The sequence below is a fragment of the Marmota monax genome, unplaced genomic scaffold (genome assembly GCF_021218885.2).
Source record: "Marmota monax isolate L192 unplaced genomic scaffold, Marmota_monax_Labrador192_F-V1.1 WCK01_AAM20220418_F8-fsc00077, whole genome shotgun sequence".
NCBI lineage: Eukaryota > Metazoa > Chordata > Mammalia > Rodentia > Sciuridae > Marmota > Marmota monax.
In genome coordinates, this window is record NW_026694610.1 from 3,296,066 (window position 1) to 3,321,816 (window position 25,751).

Consider the following 25,751-nt stretch of genomic DNA (forward strand, 5'->3'; position numbering starts at 1 on the left):
ACCTTGCGGGCAAGGGTGTCAGTTCCGCTCCGCCCCCACTCCAATTGGGGTCACTTGACCACCACACAGGCGGGCCGCTGGGCCTGATCTGGGCGCAGGTGAAGGCTCTGCTCTGCCCCTACTCCAGTTGGGGTGATGTGTGTACCACGCTGGCAGGCCGCTGGGCCTGATCCGCCAGTCTGTCGCAGGTCTGCTTACCTTGCCGGCGCGGGCGGCGGCTCTGCCCTGCCCCTCCAACCACGCCTGCAGACCGCTGGGCTTGATCTGCAGGTTGGCCGCAGGTCTGCCTACCTTGCGGGCGCGGGCAGCGGCCCCGCTCCTCCCCTCTGGCTCCACGACACTCGGGTATCTGTGACTCACCCTCCCTACCAGGGGACCAACTGTTTCCGTCTCCGCTGGCACCGATGAAGTTCTCTCCTCGGCTGCTCTCCAATGACATCAGATCTCTGCCATGCTGGCATCCCCTGTTCTATGGCTGAATCCCATTTTCTTCTCTTCCAATAGGCAGAGCTGTGCCCTCTGAGCTGAGCTTCTGCCCTCTATGTGCTGACAGAAATCCCTGTACGGTGGCTCCTGGGAGTCTCTCAATCCTGTTAGTCCAGAGCCCTTTCACTTATCCAGCCCCTCCCCCTGTTCCTCCTCCCAGCCAGCCAGCCAGGTCCTGTTCACCAGAGGCGGTTCCCCAAGGATCTGATTACACTTGCAGCCCCAACCGCGTGTCCTATATCCCGAACGATGAACACCCTCTCTGTCATTCATCTAAGCCCCAGTGCTGTGGTGGGGTGATCTGGGAACCAACAGTTTAATTTTTCCGGACCCCTTTGGTGGGCACGCCCCCAGAAACTGGCAGCTAAGATCTTGGGTGTCGCCGCTGGTGTTAAGGGGAGGTGGGGATCTGGAATCCCCTCTGCTTCCCTACAGACACGCCCCCAGTGGTTTCCTGGCTGCTTGTATCTGGAGGGGGTGGGAGTCACACACCTGCTAACGTGGATTCCGCTGGGAAGGAATTCTGCGGAACTCTGGTGATGTCACCTCTCTGCTATGGCGGGCCCCAGGCTCCTTGCTGGAGTGGGAGGGGTGGGACTGGTCTGTCTCTGGTTGGTTTCAGCTCCCGGTTCGCTATTTCATGAAAGCTTGGCGAGAGACCTCTTCCTAGAGTCCCTGCACCACTCCTGCTGCGCTGCGCCTTGGAGGCTATCCGCCCTGATGCGGGGGCCGGTGCAGGCAGCCGACAGTCGCCGAGTCGTGCGGGCAGCGGCTGGCGGGTCTGGACCTCTGCGCTGCGTGGCGGAGATTCACTCGTCTAGCGCAAACTGTCACCTCCAAAAATCCTACCGATTCCCGGCCGGTCTCTCTTTAGTGGAATTTTGCTAGGAGTTTCTCAGCAGGTCGAATCTAAGCGTATCCATGCGTCTCTCTGACCCTGTTGCTGGGGAGGTACTGAAAGCGCTGCCTCCCCTCTCGCCACCATGTTGAATCCCCTCTCCTGGTATTTCTTGAACCATAATTTATTGACACATATCCTCATGTCTTGAATAGCTCCCTAGACAAAGAAATGTTAAGTTTGAGCCTTTATTTCTTCAAGTTTATATTTTATTTTTTAGTAGACTTCTAACATAATTGAGACAATAAAAACTATCCTAGAAAATCCTGGTAATTACCCAGATGAAAAAACTGAGGTTCAGCACCTAATGCACAATAGGTGTTCAAGGAATGTTTACTAAACCATTGAATATATCCAAACTGATGTGTTAAGTCACATGACAGAGTTGTGATGAGAAACCCAAGTCTTAAAACTTCCTGCTCAATCCTGTTTCTACTATGCCACCACCTGCCGCCCACATCTGATAGCTCACAACTGCTTACAATGAGGACATGCAGGTAGAGAGATGTCAGTCAAAGGAACAGCTTTCATTCCTAAACAATTTGCATTCATCTAAAAGAAACAGATGGTAACTATGTTTAAAAGAAGCCTGTAGTAAACAGAAGAAGGGGAAGTGAGAGTGCCTTCTCTTTAACACTCACAGTGCGCCCCACCCCACCCCCACACATTTCTGTTTCCTGTTCTGAGCAGGAATCAAAGGGTCCCAGTAGAATGAGGTAAGGGACCAAGAACAGCAGGGGCACCTGGATGCAATGACTGACATTTAGTTTAACCAGCCTTGATGCTGGTTTCAAAGGACTTGCAGAGCTTAAGTAGCAGGGACTAAAACAAGGTTAGTGTGGTCTGATGTCTTTATGAAGATCAGAAAGCATTAAAGAAATAGTTTATTCTCTCAGGAAGGGAGACACTAAGAGAAAAAATTTTCCCTTTTAACCCCAACCTAGAACACCATGCCCAGCTCTTGTGTCACTTCCACCACTGTCCAAAGGCTCCTTTTTGTTCAAGTAAAATATCACACAACTTTTAAGAAATATCATCCCAATCATCTGTGTCCTTTTCTCTCCAGGGGATTTTCTGAATGCAGCTGGCTTCCTTCACCTTTTTGTCACTACGTTCACATTCTATGCATTAAATCTGCCATCCTAGACCACATGAGCTTGCTCTTCTTCCAATGGGATTTCTAAAGTGAGAAATGACACTTGATGTCAACCACTATGGCTTAAGACAAAGGATATTTATCATTATCCTTTCATTAATTAATTTTAAAAAAAAATTGACTGATAGCTAAGATTATATATAATATGTAATATTATTCATAATATCTAAAAATTTATATATAATTATATACAAGATGTAAAGCATTAATAATGATTATATTACTTATGTATACTGGAAATGCTACACCTGCCAGCAGAGATGGCCTCACATTTCTGGTGGCTTTATGTATCAGCATCCTGGTTATGTATCACTTCTCTCTTTGCTGTATGACTCTTGGTGAGCACATTGCCTAAAGACAGGAAGTCATGCAGGGAAAGTGAATTTGGGGAATAGTGGGACTGGGACATTAGAAAGTATGGACTTTGACCCTGATTCTGTAGTTCCCTTGTTTGAATTGTAGGTGTTATTTCCACTGACCAGTAATGCTGTCCCTCAAAGTGGCCTGAACATATGAAGGTATTAGTGACTCTAAGTATGTGAAATATGTGTTCTTCTAATTGCTAGCAAACAGGGAAGATGTGGTGAAATAAGACTGTCTAGTGACCTAACTTTAAGGTTATTTCCTGGTATCTCTTTACCTGAGAACCAGAGACATTGTCCTGCATAAAGGTCAGGTGTTCAGGCTTTTGTGTCTATTCAGGCCCTTCTATAGACTTCCTCTAGATCATTATCTCTGAGCATGAGGATCATGCAGATCTTGTTTATGGATGTATTCCATTCCACCTAGGATGGTGTCTGCTATTCAGCAGTCTTTTTTTTTTTTTTTAGAGAGAGAGAGAGAGAGAGAGAGAGAATTTTTTTAATATTTATTTTTTAGTTTTTCGGCGGACACATCTTTTTCTTTTTATGTGGTGCTGAGGATCGAACCCAGGCCACATGCATGCCAGGCGAGCACGCTACCGCTTGAGCCACATCCCCAGCCCTATTCAGTAGTCTTGATAGACACTTATGCCACAGATAAATTAATAAGAAGATTCATGAATGGAGTGGCCTTTGGAGTATTTGCTAGTTTCCTGCATGGAATTCCTTTCTAGGGCTTCCTGAAGTTGACTACTCTCTGTCATTCTGGACTTCCCAGTAATACCTTTTTAGAGGAGCTTTTCCTGGATGCTGAATGCTTATTTAACAGTCCATAAACTCACCCTGGTCAATCTCCATTTTCATCCCATTTATTCTATTCACAGTTCTTATTATTACTTCTTGATGTGTTGATTGACAAAGTCTTCTAAAATATAAGCTTCGTGAGGCCAAGAACTTTGTCTTGATCTTTATGGGAACTGCAGTGTGGTACCTGGTACATACTGGGCACTCAATGAATGTGCTAAATAAATCAATTTATTAAAGTGAAAGGATATACTTTTCTAAGTGCATCCAAAGAGGGAGAAGTTCATAATAAAAGTATGCCTGTCTTCTCGTTTATTTGGAGCTGAGAATTCTCCATTCCTTCCAACCTTTCTGAGGGTTAATATCATATTTTTCAAAACATTTCTGTGGTTCCTGAGATCTAATTGTCCTTTTCCCCATCCTTTCCTCTGATACCACAGCTTGTTTTCTCCTTTGATATGAGTCTTACTTGTTCTACTCCATTCTTATTCAATTCCAGTAGAAACACCACCTTGATGGGCAGGAGGCTCACTATATTTTGAGTCATTTTATCAAAGGATTTCTGTGGTCCGCATTAGTTATTTGTAGAACCTCTACACAATTATACATATCCTACCTCTCTGGCTCTCCAGTTCACCACCTGACTTTCACGAACATTTCCATCTTTGAACCCTGGCCTTTGTCATCAGCCCAGAGATCAAAGTGTTCTTTCCTTTGTCTTTTAGGTCTTTGTTTCAATTTAGGCTCGTCTAGTGGTTTTTCAAAGTTGGAAATCTATCTTCTGTTTCCTTGATTAAAGTCAAGTAGTGATCAATAATTGAAGCATGTTGGAGGTTCAATAACTGAAGTTCTTACAGAAACACCTAATATATTATTTTCATATTTAAAGTAACTAGGAGGATCCTCTTTAACTATGAGTAATAGGATGATCTACATGAATCTTCATTATCTTTGGTCTGCTGTAGACACTGGGAAGAGAAAGAACTTACCCACTCTGATGTCATTATTTTTAAAATTTTATTAATTTTTATTAGTATATTAAAATTATACATAATAGTGGGATTAATTGTGATGTATTCATACATGCACATAGCATGGTTTAGTCTGTTTCCCTCCCCCACACTTTCTCTTCTCTGGATCACCTCCCACTACTCTACGGGTATACTGGTCTCTCTTCTATTTTCATGAGGTCCCTTTTTTTCTTTTGTTCTCTCTTGCCTCCACATATGAGAGAAAACAAAAGATTAGCTCCAACTCTACCACTGGGAATATAGTGGACAAAAATCCAACTGACGTCTATTCACCCCATGTCTTGAACATCTCAAGGTCATCTCTCTGAATGGGTTGTGCTCTGTTTGGCTTTGTCTTTTCTTCACAAAGACTGTATGTTTGAGGACATGATGTTTTTGTTCTTTAATGAACACATCACAAAAGTCAGATCACTGTTATATGATGCATTAATGAGATAAACTAATTTTTATATAACAATAGAGGAGCTTTCAGCTTTTTGTTCACCCCAGCACATCTGAAAGGTACAATACACTCTTGCAGTTGGCAGCAGTGACCCAAATAACAGTGCTTCCTGTGTGAGGGAGAGTTTATCCATGTAATCCATTCAGTTAATTCTGACTCTACCTTTCCCAGAGAACTGTTATATACGAATTAAAATATGAATGGATCTTCATTTCTATAATTGTGTTTGATACAGCTGCTGGCATGCATAAAGCAAATTAAATATGTGAACTTTGTTGTTCACTTAAATATGTGAACTTTGTTGTTGTTGTTGTTGTTGTTTAGTACCAGGGATTTAACCCAGGGGTGTGTAATCACTTAGCCTCAGTCCCAGATTCCCATCCCTTTTTTATATTTTATTTAGAGACAGGGTATTGATGAGTTGCTTAGGGCCTCACTAAGTTGCTAAGGCTGGCTTTGAACTTGCAATCCTTCTGCCTCAGCCTCCCTAGCCGCTGGGATTATAGGCATGTGACTCTGTGCCTGGCTATTTGAACATTTTTGTTGGCAAAAGCCCCATGCCATGCAGTATCTCTGAGGCTTTTAGCAGACTATCTTAACACTGTATAACTTTAAGAAATTGCTTTTCAAGGGGCAAGAAAGGTCAATGCTTTTTTGAGACCAGAAGCTTAAATAAAGCATAAAAAATAAGTCAGAGTAGAAAGATAATGGCAAATTTTTCACAGTAAGAAAAATTCACTATTTTAAAAACAAAATAAAAGCAACCATTGCTTGAAATGCATCATGAAATTGTGAGAATGATTTAGTTCATTTCTTGTCAATGTTGTAAGGCATAGTCACATATCAAAATCATAATCATTCAACAATTTTTCCATCAAATGTGTACTTCCTCCCTCCAAACTAGTATATATGCCCATTTCCTCACCTCTCTGCATATAGTGAAAAACTTCTCAAGTTTTCCATGGCTCCCCCACCTCCTCTGCTTACCTTGGGAGTGAAAATTAAGAATTTATTTATCATCAAGGTATTAGGAGATGAAATAGAAAGTTTCACTGGTTTCTTTGAGGCTATATAGCATGAAAAAGAAAAAGATAACCCAGATTTACCAAATTTGGAAATATACCAAAGCAGAAAAAATTTATTGAAGTTTGTTACATGCCATGTAGCACATGATGAGGACCATTCATGCAACACCTCAGTCATTAATTTATTCTCTATTCACTTAATAATTATTAAGTACTTAAAATGCTTGCATATACAGAGATATCCCAAAGAGGTTTCTTCCATGCTGCCTCCCAGCGATTCCTAGCAGGCGTCTGCGTCTGTTGTCCACAGCAGTGACCTGCTTGCTGGAAGCCCTTATTGGCAATGTGTTTTTCCTTGATTCAGCCTCCTCTTCTCTTCCTGTGTTTCTGAGGACAACCTCCCATGTGAACAACTTGAACTCAGTACTTACCTCAGGGTTTGCTTCTAGAAGGGTATGAACTAAGGCACCAGGTAAAGTAACCCCCCTCCAGGAAGAAGGAAAGGGAGGTGAGGAGGCTCTATAGCTGGCTAAGAGCTCAGCATTGAGGACCCAAAAGAAGGCCAGGGTAGCCAGAGCACAATAGGCAGGAGAAGTACCCAGGAAGAACTGAAGAGGGAAGCACTGGCCTAGTCCTGTGGATGCCTGTAAGTCCTCCTATAGTTTCTTATTTTTGTCATAAATTATCATAAACTTATGGCTTAAAATAGCATAAATCCTACAGCTCTGCAGGTCACAAGTCCAAAGTGGGTCTCAATGGGCTACATGTGGTTGGAGGACCTTCAGGACTGTGTTCTATTCCAGCTTTAAGGAATAAAGAGAACGATTCTTCTGCCTGCATTCTGGGCTCATAGTATCTTACCATCCTCAAAGCCAGCAATGATGCAAAGATTGAGTCTTTCCCCACCGTAGTGCTCTGAGTCACTCTCTCCTGCCTTTCTCTCTGACTTAGAAGGATCCTTGTGATTGCTTTGGATCCACCTGGCCCACCCAGGCTACTTCACATGTTAAGGTCAACTGGTTAGCAATTTAGCATTGGCAATTGTAATTCCTCCTCATTGAGTGAAACAAGATAGTCATGGGTTCTGGAAATTAGCATTTGGACATCTTTCAAAAGGGGGACATTGCTGTTTACAAAAGCCCTGCAAAGAATTTAGGATTTTTCAAAGACAGAGAAAGCAATGGAGAATTTTAAGCTTGAGAGGGACATGATCTAATTTGTGGTTTTTTAGATCCTGATTTGCTAGTGTTTAGTGAATCAATTGAAAGGGGACAAGAGTGAAAATGAAGAGATTAATCAGGAAACTATTGCAAAAATCCAGATGAAGAGAGGTGGGAAGTGATGTGATGGTATCAGAGCTTTTTAGAGGTTCAACCGACAGGCTTTGATGAGGATTAGATCTGGGGAAAAGGAGAGAAGGGGTTTCAAAAAGGAATACCAGAAATCTCCAGCATTGGGATGAATGGAGATGGTGATTTGCTGATCTGGAAAACATTGGTTTAGAGAGAATATAACATTCAGCTTTCAACATGGGTTGATTTTTGGATGTCTGTAAAAGACATAAATGGATTTAACCAGATGGATGGTGAACTCTGGAATTCAAAATGAAGTCTGGGTCAAGGATATAACGTTTTGGAGGCACCATCCTACAGACAGTGTTTATAGCCATGGTAGGTAATTGCCGCAGTCTGGCTGGGCACAATTCAGGAGCCACTTGTCAAACGAAACGAACTTTATTTTTAGAACACACACACCACACCACACAGCTCCTCAGGAAAAACCCTCAGAGCCCAACTGCCACCACCGGCTTCCCACAAGCCTCTCTACCTCCCCCACTCCTCCTGCTCTTGAGGCGATTGGCTGGGTCACGTGGGTGGAGCCAAAAAAAGTCCCCCAATGAGCAGCTCCCTGGTCTGAAAGGGCAGGGAAACAGCCCAATGAGCATCACCGCAGAGGAGCCAATCAGTTGGCAGCTAGAAGTTGCTGGGGCCGCTGTGAGCCAATCATCAGCTGGCGGCTGGAAGTTTGCTGGCAGCTGGAAGTTTGCTGGGGCCCCTTGGGCTGTGGCTCTCAACAGGTAATGCTGTTGCCATAGGAGACAAAGAGGTGAAAAATGAAGATAGGATGCAATTTTGGGGTGTCGATCCTACCTACCTCTGGAGTGTTTGCCCTCTGCTATTCATCGCATGCTCTGTCCTCCTCCTGATTTTGCCCTGTGGGACTTCTTCTCATTCCCTACTACATGTCCCTGTACCTTTCATTTGTTGTTGTTTGATTATTTTTATGTCATTTTCTGGATAATTTCCCCAATATCTTTCTTGCAATTGCACAATCTTCTATGTCTAATCTAGACACATGATCATTAAGTCTTGATTTTTTAAGTGCAGTGGCTATAATATCATTGCAAATTCTTCATTTTTTTTAATAAAATCTGAATTTTCTGTGTTTCTCTTCTGGTCTATTTGTCTCACTCTTTCCTTTATCTTATCAAACATTTACATTTTTTCATATTGAAGTCTCTTTTAGGATGTTTCTATTTGTATTTTTTTCTAGTTTTGGGGTGGTTCCATTTTTCCACTGCTATTAAACCTTCAGAGTGATTCATTTCTGTGGGTGTTTTGTGACGTCTGTGGCATCATCCCCAAGGGGGCTTGTGTTGAGTGGGAAGCTCATGTGCTCTGAGCTGTGCTCCTTTCTCTTCAGATCCTTTCGCTTGGTCTGGCCTCATTCCAGGTGTACCTGTTGCTTGTTAGTTTTTATGTGAAGAGCCTAATCTTAGAAATGGCTTTTTCTTTTTCTTCTGAAGATCCCAAACTGAAGGAATTTTTCTTTGTTTCTTTCCCCCAAAGGAGGCAGGGGAGGCTTTTTTCTTACCTTTTTCTACTGATAAACCAGCCTTTTACAGAGCCATGACGTGCTGGTTTTAGACTTGCCGTTCTATGCATGCAAGGGGTTTATGGGTGCAGTCACACAGGCCACCAGAGGAGGAGGAACCCACAGCAGCAGAGAAGACTGTATTTCAGCCACTAGTCAATAAAAAGCATCTGTACTGTGGTAGAATGGCTGTGTAAAAGCTGTACCTATTTAATTTATACAACTTGCAGAGTCTGGATACAAGCATAAACCCATGAAGCCATCAACACAATCAAGGTAATAAACATCACTTCAAAAAAGGTCCTTGTGCCCTTGATTTTTGTTTTATTTTGTTCCATTTTCTGTTGTTGTAAGAACACTTAACATACAATATATCCTGTTAAAAATTCCCCCCACTTCTTTATCAAGTATAATCAACAAATAAAAATTCTGTGTCTCATGTTGTAAAATGTGACATTTTGAAATGATTGATTCAATGATACTTTGCTCATTTTGTGGTAAGAATATTTAAGTCCTATTCTCTTAGCAATTTCAAGTATACAACATATTATTATTCATTAGAGTCAGTCTGCTGTACAATAATTCTTCAGAACTTATTCATACTAACTGAAATTTTGTGCCTTCTGACTAACATCCCTCAATTTTCTCTCCCCTCTCCCAACCCCTAGCAACCATTTCACCTTCTGCTTCTAATCAGCTCATTGTAAATTTCAATTGCAAGGGAGATCATGCAATATTTGTGTTTCTGTGCCTGGCATATTTCACTTGCCATAATGTCCTTCTCGTTTATGTATGTTGTCATAAGTTAAGCCTGAATTATATTCTATAGTGTGTGTTTTGGGTATGCCACACTTTTAAAAACTTTTTTAAATTCCTTCATCCACCATTGGATACTTCAGTGGACTCAGTATCTTTGCAACTGTGAATAATACAGCAATGAACATGAGAGTGCAGATATCCTTCAACATATTGTTTTTAATCCTTTTGGAATCATATGGAAGTTACTTTTATTTTAATGTTTTGAAGACTCTTCACACTGAATTCCATAATGGATATACTAATTTACATTACACCAATCATATACAAGGGATTCCTTTTCTCCATACCCTCTCCAACACTTGTTTATCTTTGTTTTTTTGATAACAGTGTTTCTGACAGAGGTGTTATCTCATGATAGTTTTAATTTGTATATTCCTGATGATTACCAACGTTGAGTACTTTTTTATAAAACCATTGGCCACTTGTGTGCCTTCTTTTGAAAATATGTGTTCGGGTTCTTTGCCCAATCTTAATAGGGTTGTTTTCTCACAATTGGGTTGTTGAATTCCTTATACATTTTATATATTAACCACTTCTCAAACACTTGGTTTTCTTCTTTCTCTTCACTTTGTTGATTGTTTTCTTCACTGTGCAGAAGATTTCTAGTTTGACAAAATCCATTTTGTCTATTTTAGTCTTTTTGCCTGTGTTTTTAGAGTCATATTCAAAAAATTATTTCCTGGACCCATACTGAAAATTTTCTTGCATGTTTTCTTGTAGCTGTTTTGTAGTGTCCTACATACATACAATTAAGTCTATAATCCACTTTGAAATAATTTTTTTAAGTTTTTTTAATGAGAGAGAGAGAGAGAGAGGATCTTTTTTTTTTTTTTTGTAGATGGATACAACACAATGCCTTTATTTTTATGTGGTGCTGAGAATTGAACCCAGGTCCTGCCCATGCTAAGCATGTGCTCTGCCACTGAGCCACAATCCCAGCCCTGAAATAATTTTTATATGTGGTATGAAGTAAGGGTTCAATTTCATTCTTCTGCATATGAATGTCCAGTTTTCCCAGCACTCTTTGTTGAAGAGACTGTTCTTTCCCCAGTGTATGTTCTGGGCATCTATTGAGATGTGTGGGTTTACTTCTAGACTTTCTATTCTTTCTATTTAATCTCTATTGACATGAAGTATTGTTAACCACAGGCACCATGCTGCATGACTTTGTTTCATGTAACAGAAAGTTTATACACACCCGGGTGTGTATAAAAATCAGTTGAACAAACCCGATTTTACCCTCCTACAGCTCTTGGAAAATACCCAGAAAAATAAGGAAGTAAAATCAAGTCTGCAGATAACATTATCTTGTAAGTAGAAAGCTCTAAGGACCACACACACACACACACACAGAGATGGAATTAAAGAATACAGTAAAGTTGCAGTATACCAAATTACTATATAAGAGTCAGTTCCTTCTGTACAACAACAATGAACTACCTGAAAATAAAATTAAGAATATGGAATATTTATAATAGCACCAAAATGAATAAAATAGGAGAAATAAACTAAACCATGGAATGGAAAGCCCCCACTCTGAAAACTTGAGTTCTTAAGATTATAATTCCTCTGAGGGCCCTTTTTGATGAATTTCCTTTCTTTGTTTGATTATGAATTCAAGATTTCTATGACCAGGTTAATTAAAAATCCCTTTCATTAAGTTATAAACATAGAATAGATTTTATTTTTTCAATAAATGCTGCCAATTGTGCTCATTCTTACTGGGAATCTATCAGGAATCTTGACAATTGCTCCATCTGAAGCTAACACTTTTCAATGAATAAAACTCTCATTTTTGCTAATTCTTAAGATTTTTCATTGTAGCATTATAATCTCAGATAATATCCAGAACTCTCGATTTTGCCCCTAATTTGATGAAACTGGCTTGGGCCAGCTCACAAGAGTCTATTTCATACATCCTTTCCCAATCCAAATTCTGTGATAACCTTTGGAAATTGACCCTGATAGGAATACTTACACCGAGGCAATGGTCAGTCGCTGCAAGTCACGTTTCTCCCCACAGAGAACCAGTTGTTAATAAGCATTTACCCACAGACCATTGCCCATTCCCTCAAGCCTGAAGGCCTGGCTCTGTTGCTATTTATTCTATGAATGGAGAATTTTGTGGCAAGGATAGAGAGGAAGGACCATGGTCTCCCACGGCTCACCTCTGCTGCTCCTCTGTGGTTGATAGTCTCAGGTTGATGCTATAAGAAGCTGTCCTTGAATGTTGACTCTTCCCTTCTGCATTTCAATTTTCGTCTTTTATGTTAACCTTCATGTTGATGGTCCTGAATTTTCTACTCTATTTCTATTGGCCATTGTGTCTAATCTGGGCCTTTGTCTAGATCTCAGGTAGCTGAAGTCAAACAGTCCCTAGGAACAAGGTACAATCCCCCAAAGCTTCCCAAGTTACCATTGGACCCTTTGAAACTGGGTCATGTATTCTAACTGATTCTCAGAGGACTGCATCTCACTTGCACTCCTCTGCACATTCTTATGCTGAAGAAGAGCCCTGTGTGATGCATCCATCGTATTTGTGCACCTTACACACCACAGCACTGGGCCTGCAGACTCTAGTGGGATCTATCTTCTTTCCTTTTCAGAAGCCGGGTACTTGAAGAAAAGTTCAATCTCAGTCACAAGGGCACAATTTCAGGAGAAATCTGGAAATATACTCTTGTCCAGGGTGAAAATGAGAACATGAATTTGATAAGCAGCTCGTATAAATGAAGAGTAAAATGGAATGGCTCTTCATCTGAATGTGTTAGCCTGTGTGCAGGACTGCTGAAGACCTAAGCATGGGTGTCACCAGTTGGCCTCTAAACAACACTTAAAGTCCTTCAATATTTATATATTTAAAAGAACACACAGAGGAGGTACAAAGATAAAGATGTCTGCTATAAATGAAGAAATTAGGAAATCATATAGAGCTTTGTGTTGACACAGAATGTGGAAACAGAATAGTAATAAGGGAAATTATAGCAAAGGAGGGAGAGGGTGAGCGGAGGGGCAGGACGTGGGAAGGATAAGGGAGAATGCTTTTATTTTTCTGTGAAATGCTTAGATAGTGCCAAAACAAGAGTTAACAGTGTTCCAAAAAGTTTCAAGAAAAAAAAAATCACAATCTACTTCGTGCCACTTATCTCTGATTCTATAAACTTCATGAACAAAAAGAGTTGCAAATACAAACATTCAAAGTCTCAAAATTGGGACACTTCTATCACATTGGCCTCACAGTTACCCTTGAAGCTAGCAAGTCAAAGTTGATGTGACATAATTATACTAGCAAAACATTATAAGAATTAAGTACAATAATAAATACAAAAGTCTCTTGCAAACTATTAAAAAATGATGTGATTTGGACCCAATATTTGCTCTTGTTCTGAAATCTCATGTTCATTGTATCTATTTGAGAGTCTTTATTTTATACTTCTATTTGATTTTGATTACCCCCACCACCACTATCAGAATGAATAAGGCACTCTATAGTTGCATTAAAAAATTAACTACTTTAAAGAATTTAATGTTTCTAGCTTTCAGGAAAAAAAATCATAAATCTTGTGGTTAAGAGCAGTTTGCCTTTGGTATAATCCTCTGGACCTTCTCATATCCTGATTGTAGTGGAACATTACCTCTAGCTGGGTCTCCAGAAATTTCAGTCACAGATGATATTTTTATTACAACCTTAAAATATCTAAACCATTAATGAACTTATGACTCTCACAACTTGTGAAATGTTTGTTAAGACATTATATTTGATACAATTTTATACAAAATAGATCATTAAGCTGCTAAAATTAGAAAACAATATTTTATTAATTTCATTTACATTGTATCCTGATTAGCAGATGACCATATTTCCCATGGTTCATTAACAATCCCAAATATAACTTTTAAAGTAGTAAAGAGTTTATCTGAAGAGTCATGAAAAACCTGAAAATGGAAAGTGGTACCCATTCTCAAACCACAAACTTCATTTCCAAGCAGTATTTCAAATTATTTCAATGGTTCTTGTCTTCTAAAATGATAACACATGTAGAAATGATTTGTATTGCCAGGCACAGTGGTATATATCTGTAATCCCAGCTGCTGGGGAAGATGAGGAAGGGGAATAGCGTGCTCAAAGTCAACCTCAGAAACTTAGAGAAGTTCTCAGGAACTTATCAAGACTCTGTCTCAAAATAAAAAGGGGTGGGATATAGTTTAATTATTAAGTACCCTTAGGTTCAATGTACAGTTCTAAAAAAAATTGAAAAAAGGTTTGTATCACACATGTATTACTCATATTCTGATTAATCTGATTAAGCAGGTACTTTTGGTTTTAAAACTCAACTAGACATAATCTGCTATTGAGGGACCCTGATTTGTTTGCATAATGCCAAAGAAAATGTGAAAAAGAAAAGCAGAAATCAGGGGTTAGAGACTTAGCTCAGTGGCTGCATATTTGCTTAATATGTGCAAGGCCCTGGGTTTCATCATCAGCCTTGAAAAGAAGACGAAAAAAACCAGAAATTGGATTGACTTATTATGACATAGATATGTTATTCTCATGAGATTTTGGCAAGTGATATTTCTTTAAAACATAAAAAAATAATTCATATGTAATAATTCACTTAGAAGATAATATTATAAGCAGTTGTTCTATAGAAAAGTTTGTGCTTGGGCTGAATTGTTCTCCTTATGGATTTAGAGAAAAAATTGCTTTGGGAAATGCATAGTTTTTAGAAGTAGGTATGATCATGTCAGTTGTTCTTCTGGAGCAAGATCTAGGTGGATGCATAGATACATGCATGGACCCATGTTCTCCATATATGACTAATTTGGAAGGCATAACAAAGATCAATTGGAAAAACAAGGAATTTTTCTTTACCCTGTAGATTATATAAAGGATAGGAGGCTGGGCCTTTCTTCTCCTCCCTTTTCTTTTGTCTTCTTTTTAAATATACTTTTCTTGATGTAAAATTAAATTGCTATTATGGGTATGATGTGGTAGGCATAGTAATAGAATCTCAAAGATGTCCATAACCCAATCCCTGGAATTTGTGCATATGTTAGATTCCATGGAATGGGGACATTAAGATTGCAGATAAAACTGAGATTGCTAATAAGCTGACTCTAAAATAAAGACAATTTCCTGGATTAGTTGAATGGTACCATAAGAAGTGAAAGAGAAAGCAAAATAAAGGTCAGTTTTGCCTCTGAAGACAAAACCCACCACTACTGGCTTCAAACACATTGGAAGGGGGTCTGGCAGGCAGTCACTGGAAGCTATAACTAGCCCCTCTAGAGCCTCTACAAGGGAATACAGTCTGCTACCACCTTCATTTTAGTCCATTGAGATGAAGGCAGAATGTCTTGCCTGAGAAATAATAAATATGTGTTGTTTCAATTTGCTAAATTTGAAATAATTTGTTATAGCAGCAAAACAAAATGAATTGCAGTTGTTATCAGGGTGTTAAAATATACTTGGGGTAAAAATAAGGCACTAGCCACACAGCAGACTGAGATTACACAGCTAACTTCATGCCATGCACTTTGAACTCTATATAAAATATTACAAACCCTTAAACATATATTTAACTAAACTTTAATGAAAAAAAAACTGCGGAGTTTAGAAAAAAAATTTAAAAATTGAAAAGCAGGGGAAAAACTTAGAACTGATGGTATTTTGAACCAAATGCAAGTATTCTCTTAGTAGTGGCAATAAAATGTTCTAGGAGGAAAAATAATTAATTTTCTTTTGTGCATAAAAGGAAGGCTTTCACAGAGTAACTGACATGTATATTGGAGCCTGAAAGAGGAATGAAACTTTGGCAAATTGATAAGGAATAGAAGAGAGGCATTGCAGACAGAAAGCAGAAAGATATTTGGCATGTGAATGGAAGGTGTATTCCAGAAATATCAGCGTTCTTGATATGGGCTGACCCAGAAGTTTAGAGAGAAAAGTAGATTGGTTACAGATTACGCAAAGTGTTAGATATCTTGCTAAACCATTTGACTCTGTTTTATATGCCAAAGGTCACAAGCTGGAGGCCCACAGATGTCTTATAGTTAGCTACATGGTGTTTTTCTCTGTGTTAGGGTCATCGCTATTAGCAGTAGTAGTCATAATTTGAATTACAAAAACTAAAAACATTTTGAAAATTAAGAGACAGACATAGCACAAAACTCTTAAGTTTCCAGCTTCTCCTGGGGAAAACAAAACAAAGAAAAAACTAAAACAGAATATTCGGCCACACTGAACCTCACTTGGCACAGTTGGCTAGAGCTGAGTAGTGCCTGACCCTTTAATCTGGGAGGTATTCTGCTGTTCATCACAGTTTCCAAACTCACCACCCCTACCTACTCTTACATCTGTATGTCTGTTGGCTACTTATATTTGTACCTGCTAGCCACCCACCGGCATTTGTATTTGTAACCTCTGTTGTAGGCTCATGGTTATGATTAAAGTACTTTTAAAATTAAATATGCTCTCTGGGAAGAAAATCTTGACAGCAACTTTAAGATAACTACACTCCTATGGTATGCTACATGTATTCCTATCATTGTCCTTGCAACACTGGGTTAAAATAACATTTTCATGTGTTTTTCTTCCCTGCTAAGCAGCTGAGTGAGTCAGGCTTTTCATCATCATAACAAATATCTGAGCTAATTAATTTATAATGAGAAAAGTTTTATTTTGGCTCCAGTTTTAGAGGTTTTAGTCTGTGCTTGAGTGAACCTATTGCTTTTGGGCCTGTGGCAGAGCAGTGCATCCTTGTGAGAGCACACATTAAAACAAAAGCATTCACCTCGTACCATGAGCAAAAGATAAAAAGGAGTAAGTGCCAGGGTTCTATAATCCCCTTCGAATGCATGTTCCTAAAGGTCTAAAGGCATCCTTCTTCTAGAGCCCACCTCTGAACGTTTCCATCACCTTCAGTAGCACCATCCTGGGAACCAAGCCTTTACCACGTGGATTTTTAGGGGATACTTGAGTTTCACACCATGTAGAGCAGTAAAATTCTTGTAAAGTTCATACAGTGCTGACTCTGCAGACAGGCTGAGTGCTCCAGCTGTGGGCCCATGTTGGCCTCCACCCAGATTTCACAGGATGTCTCAGACAGCCTTTGCAAAAGGGTCAAACAATTTGCAAAAGGACCACGTTGGCACAGAGAGCTCTCACTAGACCAATGCTTGGTGGAGCCAAGGGACCTAACAATGTTACCCTCAAACCACTGTAAAATGCCAGCCTGGGAAAGCTGCAGGCACAAGTCTCCAACTCAGGAAACTTGCTGCATGGCTGAGCTCAGCAAAGCCATGAGGGTGGGGTTTCCTGAGGCCTTGGGGGCCAATCCCCACTTCAGTCTTCTGAGAAACATGGAGATGGAGTTAAGGAAGGTTATTCTGAAGGTTTAAGATTTAGCATTGCACTGGGTGTGATAGTGCATGCCTATAATTCCAGTGGCTCAGGAGGCTGAGGCAGGAGGATCAAGAGTTCAAAGCCAGCCTCAGCAAAAGCGAGTTACTAAACAACTCAGTGAGATCCTGTCTCTAAATAAAATACAAAATAGGACAGGGATGTGGCTCAGTGATCAAATGCCCCTGAGTTCAATCCCTGGTATCCATGCCCCACCCCATCCCCCCAAAAAAAGAAAAAAAAATTGGCATTTCTTGCTAGGCACAATGATCCCACTACTTGGGAGGCTGAGGCAAGAGCAACACTTAAGCTAAGGAGTACAAGACCTGCCTGAGAAACAGTGAGACCCTGCCTCAAAATACAATGATGGTGTTCACCATGTTGAATTTTGGGTTTACTTGGGACTAGTTTCATTTTCTTCTTGTAAATTTCTCACTTTTGAAATGGGCATGTCTATCCTGGGCCTCTTCTACCATTGTGTTTTAGAAGTAGATATACTGTTTAATTTCACAGGCTCATAGAGGGAAACTTGCCTCAGGTTAAATGGTGTCTTGAATCTTAGCCACATCTAATCTAGACTCTGGCCTTTTGAACTGGTGGTATAAACAAGTTAACACTTGGTGCTATTGGAATGGAATGAATTTATTTTTTAGTGAGAAGGATATGAATTTGGGGAAGCAGGGGCAGAATCTATGATTTGAATGTGTCCACCAAAGTTTATGTCCTGGAAACATGATCCTAAAGGTAGTGATGTCAGAAAGCAGAGCCTAAATGGGAGGTTTCTGGGTCATGAGGCACACCCTCTTGTATGCATTAATGTTGTCATTCCAGCAGTGCGTTTATTATCCAGGAGTGGGTTCCTTGCAAAAGGGTGAGTTCTTCCCCCTCTTTAAACATGCTTCACTCTTGCTCTCTCTTGTTCTCTCACCAGAAACCAGCACCTTAATCTTGGACTTGCCAGACTCTAAAACTATGAGAAATAAATTTATATTTATTAGAAATAATCCAATCTGTGGTCTTCTATTATAGCAGCACAAAGTGTACTAAGAGGATGAAGAGAAAAAAAAAGGAATTAAAAGTGGATTAAAATGGCTCTGAGATTATGGAACGTAAAAAATTTGTTTTTTTGTTTTGTTTGTTTTGATTTGGTTTGGTGGTTTATTTGTCTTTATGACCAAAATAGCTGATAAGAACAACTTAGAGGAGGAAAAGGTTATTTTGTGGACACAGTTTCAGAGATCTCAGTCCATGGCCGGCTTGCTCTATAGCTCTGGGGCTGACATGAGGCAGAGCATCATGGTGGAAGGGCATGGTGGAGGAAACCTGCTCAGCTCATGGCAGCTGGGAAGGAGAGAGAGAGAGAGAGAGAGAGAGAGAGAGAGAGGTCAGAGACAAGATATATGATCCCCACAGGCCCATTCCCAGTGACCTACTTCTTCTAGCCAAGCCCTACCTGCCTATAGTTACCTTGCAGTAGTCCGTTCAAATTATTAAATGGATTAATTTACCAATATGATTATAAGTGTCCTCATCGCCGAAAATTCCCACATGTGAAACTTAACTCCAGCGGGATCACACTTTTGTCACATGAGCTTCTTGGGGACCTTCCACATCCAAGCCATAACATGTACACACACGCCTTGCAGAGTGAATTCTTCTGATTCATTGCTCACCAATCCCAAGAGAGTGAGTAATCATCCCACCCAAAGGCTTGAACCTGTCCTATTCTATGGAACATACAGTACATTTTTCCACTGAGAGCAGTATAGACATGCATGCACATCAAATCACTTACCAAGATCAGATCCTCATCTATGACAGCCTCTATGCCATGTATCTTTCAGTTCTGTGGCACTGGAATATTCTGATGAAGTGGGGTGGGTGTGAAATAAGCAAAACAATACTATGATATTCAGTCAGTCAAAATAAGTATAGGCACTCAGATCCCTTCCCTGGTCATCTCTCTGTCTTCTTCTATAGATTAAACACAAATACCTAATAGATTTAAATCTACTCACTTTTCTGATACTAATAGGTTATATTGCTTCAGCAATTATGTGAGGAGTGAGAGTTGCTTAATTTTAAACAGCTGACCCATATGCAGCTGCAGATAAAAATGACATCAAATAAAATTTGGGTCAAAATATAAACACTCAGCTAAATAAACTAAGTTTTTTTCTTAATTTATAAAAGGAAAGTACTTTTGAAATAATTTAGCCACAGAGAAATTCACATTTTGGAGGATTAAGGTTGAAAACAAAGCTAGAAAATTTCTCCCACCAGTGTTTGAATGTACATACCCAGGTTCACAGTGGAAGAATTCACTGGCCATTTACACAATATTAATATGCAGTAACGTGAGGGGAAACTAAAAAAAAAAAGGTTGAAGGCATTATAAAAATGGAAACTTTTATCAAGGCAAAGATAAATGCTTATGGTCTGGGAATAACAACCCTTCACCCAGTTATGCACCATGAATGTCTATCAATTCAAAGTGACAAAAATGAGTAGGAAGACATTGGCTTAATATGTTTCAAGAAAGTCCCAAGAATAGTATCATCAGAATATCATGTCTGGGCAAGAAAAGGCTTTAATAGAAATCTCAGTAAATAAAGGCATGTTTGCAAACAGAGTCCACTGGCTAGAAAGCAAATTTCCTTCCCAAGATAAATTTTGAAAGTATAATAAATAAATGTCATTTCCATTGGAGAAAACCATCATAAACATTGCAGAACGATAAGTAACAATCCCAGTGACAAGGAGAACCCTTCCTGCTTCCTTCATTTTTTTCCTTCCCCGATTTCTTGATTCATAACCTTCCTTTTTGATTCTTTCAGGAAAGAGTGCCCTTTGTGATGAACCCATGAGAGTTCAAAGAGAGCAGAAAAAGATGAGAAATGCTCCGTTCACACTGTCTCACTGAGGAACACAAGACATAGGTATTGAGAAGAAGCAAACTGGTTCTGTTTGTAAGATAATGCAGCAGGACCGTGCATTCAGTGTGTAGGACCTCAGGAATCTTTTCAGTAGGAATTGATTAGGTTTCACAAAATCTGATGGAAGAGACGCCATGTTCTGAGAGACTCACTAGGGCCTGAGGCTCAATTTGCTTGCAGGACGCAGTGAAAAATGAATATGAGGGCTTTCTTGTTCAAAAACTCAGGAACCCTGGGTGGTTGTTTCTTCTGTAGTCCTTCTCACTCCACCTGTCACTGTGTTCTTCCTTTGCTGTTAGTGATCTCTCAGGTGCATTCTCGTGGATTGATGGCAGAAACTCATGTGCTGGGGACTCCCCTTTCTGAAGTGAAACAGCGCACAAAGCACAAAGAGCATGTGCTCAAAGCAACTCCCTAGGGTGCCCATAAGCCTGCAGGGGACAGGGCAGCACCAGTGGCTGAGGAGTGGACAGGAGCGAGTGGCCCAGAGCAAAGTGTGTTGGCAGCAAGAGGCTAGACAACCAGTGAGCAGAGGCTTCAAGCCATGGCCACCTGCACCTATCCCATTAGAGTGCAACTTCCAGATTCAAGGATAAAATGAACAATTTTTGAATGGTGACAGCAGAATCTTAAACCCAGGTACGTCAGGTACTACCGAGCACTGGCTGTGAGATTTCTTGGTCACACACCATGAAGCCAGTTCTGAGGCAGGTCAGCCAATACTGAAAGACCTTCTCTCAAATTCTCATAAAAGGAGAAGTAAATTAACCATCTCTTCAAAAAGAATTGAAAAATTAAGAATACAGGGCTGGGAGAGAGAAATTACCGTATTTTATTTTTAAATTAAAAAGAAAAAGGCCACACACAATTCTATAAAAATAATGAGTGGAACTAGAACCATACTTAGAAGCACACTGGAAAGTCTTTAAGGGCAAGGGAAAGAAAAAAAATACTATATTTATCTAAGTACAAAAAAAAATTAATAAGGGTTGGGGTTGTGGCTCAGGGGTAGAGCACTGGCCTAGCATGTGTGATGCACTGGGTTCAATCCTCAGCACCACATATAAAAAAATAAATAAATAAAATACATGTCTATCAACAACTAAAAAAAATTTAAAAAATAATAACAAAACAGATTGTTTACAAAAGAACAAAAACCATCCTGAATTTGGATGACTGTCAAAACTAAAAGATTGAAGACGATGCCTGAACAAATTCATTCAAATGTTCTCAAGTGACAAAGCAAAACAAAGCAAAGAGAAAGAAAAAAAAAAAACAAACAAACTTGCCACAAATATGTTCTTTCTGCAAAAACAAAAAGTATTTGAAATAAACTCTAGCTAGCTAAGAAATTAACCCAAATCAAGAATGTGAAAATTGTTCTATCTAATGTCTATCAATGGATATTGAGTGAAATTAAAACAGAGTTAAGTACACATTGTTTTTTCTAAATTTGTGTTTAGATTTGAGTTCCTCCAGAAGCAGTAGATAAAGTATGATAAAGCTGAAACCGTAGTAAGAAGTGATTTCTGATCAATTGTGTCAGAAGAGATTGAATTTTAATTATCTTTCTTTTCTCTAAAAATAATTTTTATTGATTGATTTTTTTTTCAGTATTAGGGATTAAATCTAGGAGTGCTCTACTACTGAGCTAAATCCTCAGGCCTTTTGTTTTTTATTCTAAGATAGGTTCTAAGTTGACCAGGCTGGAGACGAACTTGCCATCCTTCTGCCTCAGCCACACAAGATGCTGGAATTACAGGCATACACCATGCCTGACTTCTCTATAAATTATATTTTAAAAGTTGCTCTTGCTGTTAAAAAAAAATCACAGAGGTAAGTAATCATGGAGTATACAACAAATAATATTAAAGAGAAAAGTGCAAAGGTCCTCTGGGAGTTAGTAAATAAAGTATGTGAACTTTTCTAGATTTGAAGATGCATGTGGATTTTTTGAATTCTAAATAAACATTCACTATTATACTTCTTTTGTATTTACAATTTTTTTCCTCCTAAACACAGCTCCAAAATATATAATCATCAGTCATTCAGGCTTTGGATCCAACCCAGGTGCTGGGCTTTTGTGACTTTGATAGATATTGACTGATTTCCCTCTGCAGAGGATGTGCCTACCCAAATTTCCACCAGCAGTTACCAATGTACTTGTTTTGTCATAAAAAGGAAAGTTTTGATAAAGGTAGGTCCTGCAATTCCAAACAGTAAAACTCCTATAACTAAAGCAGTTAAGTTCTGGTGATAGAAAAACATATCATGGAACTAACTAGAAAGCCCAGAAAAAGACCCCAGGATTCATGTAAAGATTATGGCACATAATCTTTCAAGTGTCACCTCAAATCACACTGGGAAAATGAAACAAGATTCAACAAATTGTTCAAAAAATAAACCTGCTTAGAAAACAGTAATAGCAGATGTATGATTCATTCCATAGGTCAAACTAAGTTCCCTATATGGCTTTTTAATTTTAAAAATTAAAAATATAGACAAGTATTGATCTAACTTAGGATCAGAATGATTGACCAAATAAAAACAAATTAGTAAACCACAAAGGAAATATTACTTTAGTTATATAAAATTGAGATCATAAAAAATTAAATGCCAAATAAAAATTGGAAAAAATATATTCCATATATATGATAAACATTAAGTTTTAAGAATAAAAAATGAATACTCTGACAAAAAAATGGGCAAGTAGCCATTTTGGAAAAATAGAAATTCAATCTCATTTTTAATTAAATATATACAATAACAGTGGAATAATTGTTTTTCCAGGAGACAAATGTTTTGCTGCTGTTGTTACTGCTGTTTTTAGTGGTAACAATATTGGTGAAATATACCCTCTACTCTCCATTTCTAGGAATGCAACTTACTTCCTAGAGGGTAAGCTGATTAGATAAAAGTACCTTTAGGATGTTTATTCCATTTCACCAATAACTTTGCTTTTGCCAACTACTGCAAAGGAATTAACGTGTGTACACAGGAATTAATGATCAGGAACATTCACTGCAGTCCTATTTACTAGCACAAATTTGGAAAGGATGCAAATTTCCAGCAATTGTGAAAAGAGCAAGTAAATGATGTTACAGTTATATAATGAACCATTGTGAGGCCACAAGAAAATTGATGGGTTTGAGAGTAAGTGATAGAAGGAAATGTTCGTGTTATATGTTAAGTGATAACATCCGCATTTGCTATTTCTTGCACTTGGACATTTCTTTCCAGGATCTTTCTACAGCAACCTCTTTATCATTTAAATCTCACTGCAAATGCTGCCGGTGCAAAATGGCTTTTCATAAGCCTATTAGTGAAGGTAAAGCTCCACCTGGAGCCAAGACCTTATTGCATCTTCTTCATGCCACTTGTTAATTACCAAGGTTTTCTTAATTTTCATTTAAGCCTTAATTGTCTATACCTCTCCCTGCCAACCTGCCCACACACGAGCATAGATAATATAATGCAAGCTTAATAAGTTGCTTTTTTTCATTGCTGAATGGAGATCTGAATACTGCTATTCAGTCAATGATTGTTGGACAGATGCACTGTAAAAACTGTAAGAAAACACACTAGTGTTTTGTTTGTTATTTTTGTTTTGTTTTTGGTCAATGGTCACATCTGAGTGGTGATATTTTAGGTGATTTTAATCTTCTGTGTAATGTTTGTAGGATTCTTTAGTTTCTCTATAGATACAGAGTCAGGAAAACTAATGTAAAAAGTAAAGCATTCTCCATGTTCAGAACCCAGTGAAAGACATCTTTTCCTACCTACTCAGAAATTCTTTTGTGATGAATTTACTGCAAGTAACCAGTACTCACAATGTGTTCTGCACCTACATACACTCATCACATTCAACCTTGTTAAACATCAGTCTCCCCAGAGGACTGTAGAACTTTCTAGTGCAGGAACTATGCCAAAATATTCATTTATTCATGCAGATAAAAACAATGTTTGGAACATTGGTTATTTCATAAACGTTTGTGTAGGTGGTATATATCTATCTTGAAATAAAATTCACATGCAAACATGCACGAAAAAATGATTAATGGATTATTACACAGACAACCTCGGATCCATCACATTGATCAGTAAATAGAATATGGCCAGCATGCCAGAAGTTCTCTGCTCATCTTCCTAATTACAACCTTCTTGCTTCTTTTAAATATAGCCAATATTCTGAATTATGTGGTAATCACCTTCTTTCTTTTACCTTTTTAGAATAATCCTAAATACAAAAGTTTAATGTTGACAGCTATTGTACATATATAATTGGACAGTATTATTCTTGTGAGGTTTATTGATTTTGTAATATGTACCTGAAGTTCATTCATTTTTAATGTTGCAGGCTATTCAATTATGTAACTCTGCCACAGTTTATTTCTTCATTCATTGTTGGGGACATTTTGGTTTTGTCTTACATTGGACTATAATATGCAATTTTAATAACATATACGAATATTTACATACATGATTGGTGGACATTTTAGATTTCAGGTGGGCAGAACACTAGGAGAAGTTCTACTTCAGTTGATACAACAAAATTCCTTTCTGATATGTTTGCACTGGTTTATGCCTCCACCAGACCTCCAGGAAAGTACATGTGGCTTCATCACCTTGGATGCTTCTGCCATTTTAATTTTAATCATTCTTATATGGTATTGCATGATATTAATTTATAATTTCTTTATTTTTCTTTTTATATTTATATTTACCATTTGCATATACTGTTGGATGAGGGGCTTTTTTTTTTACTTTTTTTAAATATTTTTTTATTGGTTGTTCAAAACATTACAAAGCTCATGATATATCATCTTTCATACATTTGACTCAATTGGGTTATGAACTCCCATTTTACCCCAAATACAAATTGCAGAATCACATCAGTTACACACTCAAATTTTTACATAATGGCATATTAGTGACTGTTGTATTCTGCTACCTTTCCTTTCCCCTACTATCCCCCCTCACGTCCCCTCCCATTATCCCTCTCTGCCTCATCTGCTGTTGTTCAATTCTCTCCCTTGTTTCCCCCCTCTTTCCCCTCACATCCTCTTCTATGTAATTTTGTGTAACATTGAGGGTCTCCTACCATTTCCATATGCTTTCCCTTCTCTCTCCCTTTCTCTACCCCCACTCGTCTTTGTTTAATGTTAATCTTTTCCGCATGCTCTTCCTCCCTGTTCTGTTCTTAGTTGCTCTCTTTATATCAAAGAAGACATTTGGCATTTGTTTTTTAAGGATTGGCTAGCTTCGCTTAGCATAATCTGCTCTAATGCCATCCATTTCCCTGCAAATTCTATGATTTTGTCATTTTTTATTGCTGCGTAGTACTCCATTGTGTATAGATGCCACATTTTTTTTATCCATTCATATATTGAAGGGCATCTAGGTTGGTTCCACAGTCTAGCTACTGTGAGTTGTGCCGCTATGATCATTGATGTGGCAGTATCCCTATAGTATGCTCTTTTAAGATCCTCAGGGAATAGTCCGAGGAGGGCGATAGC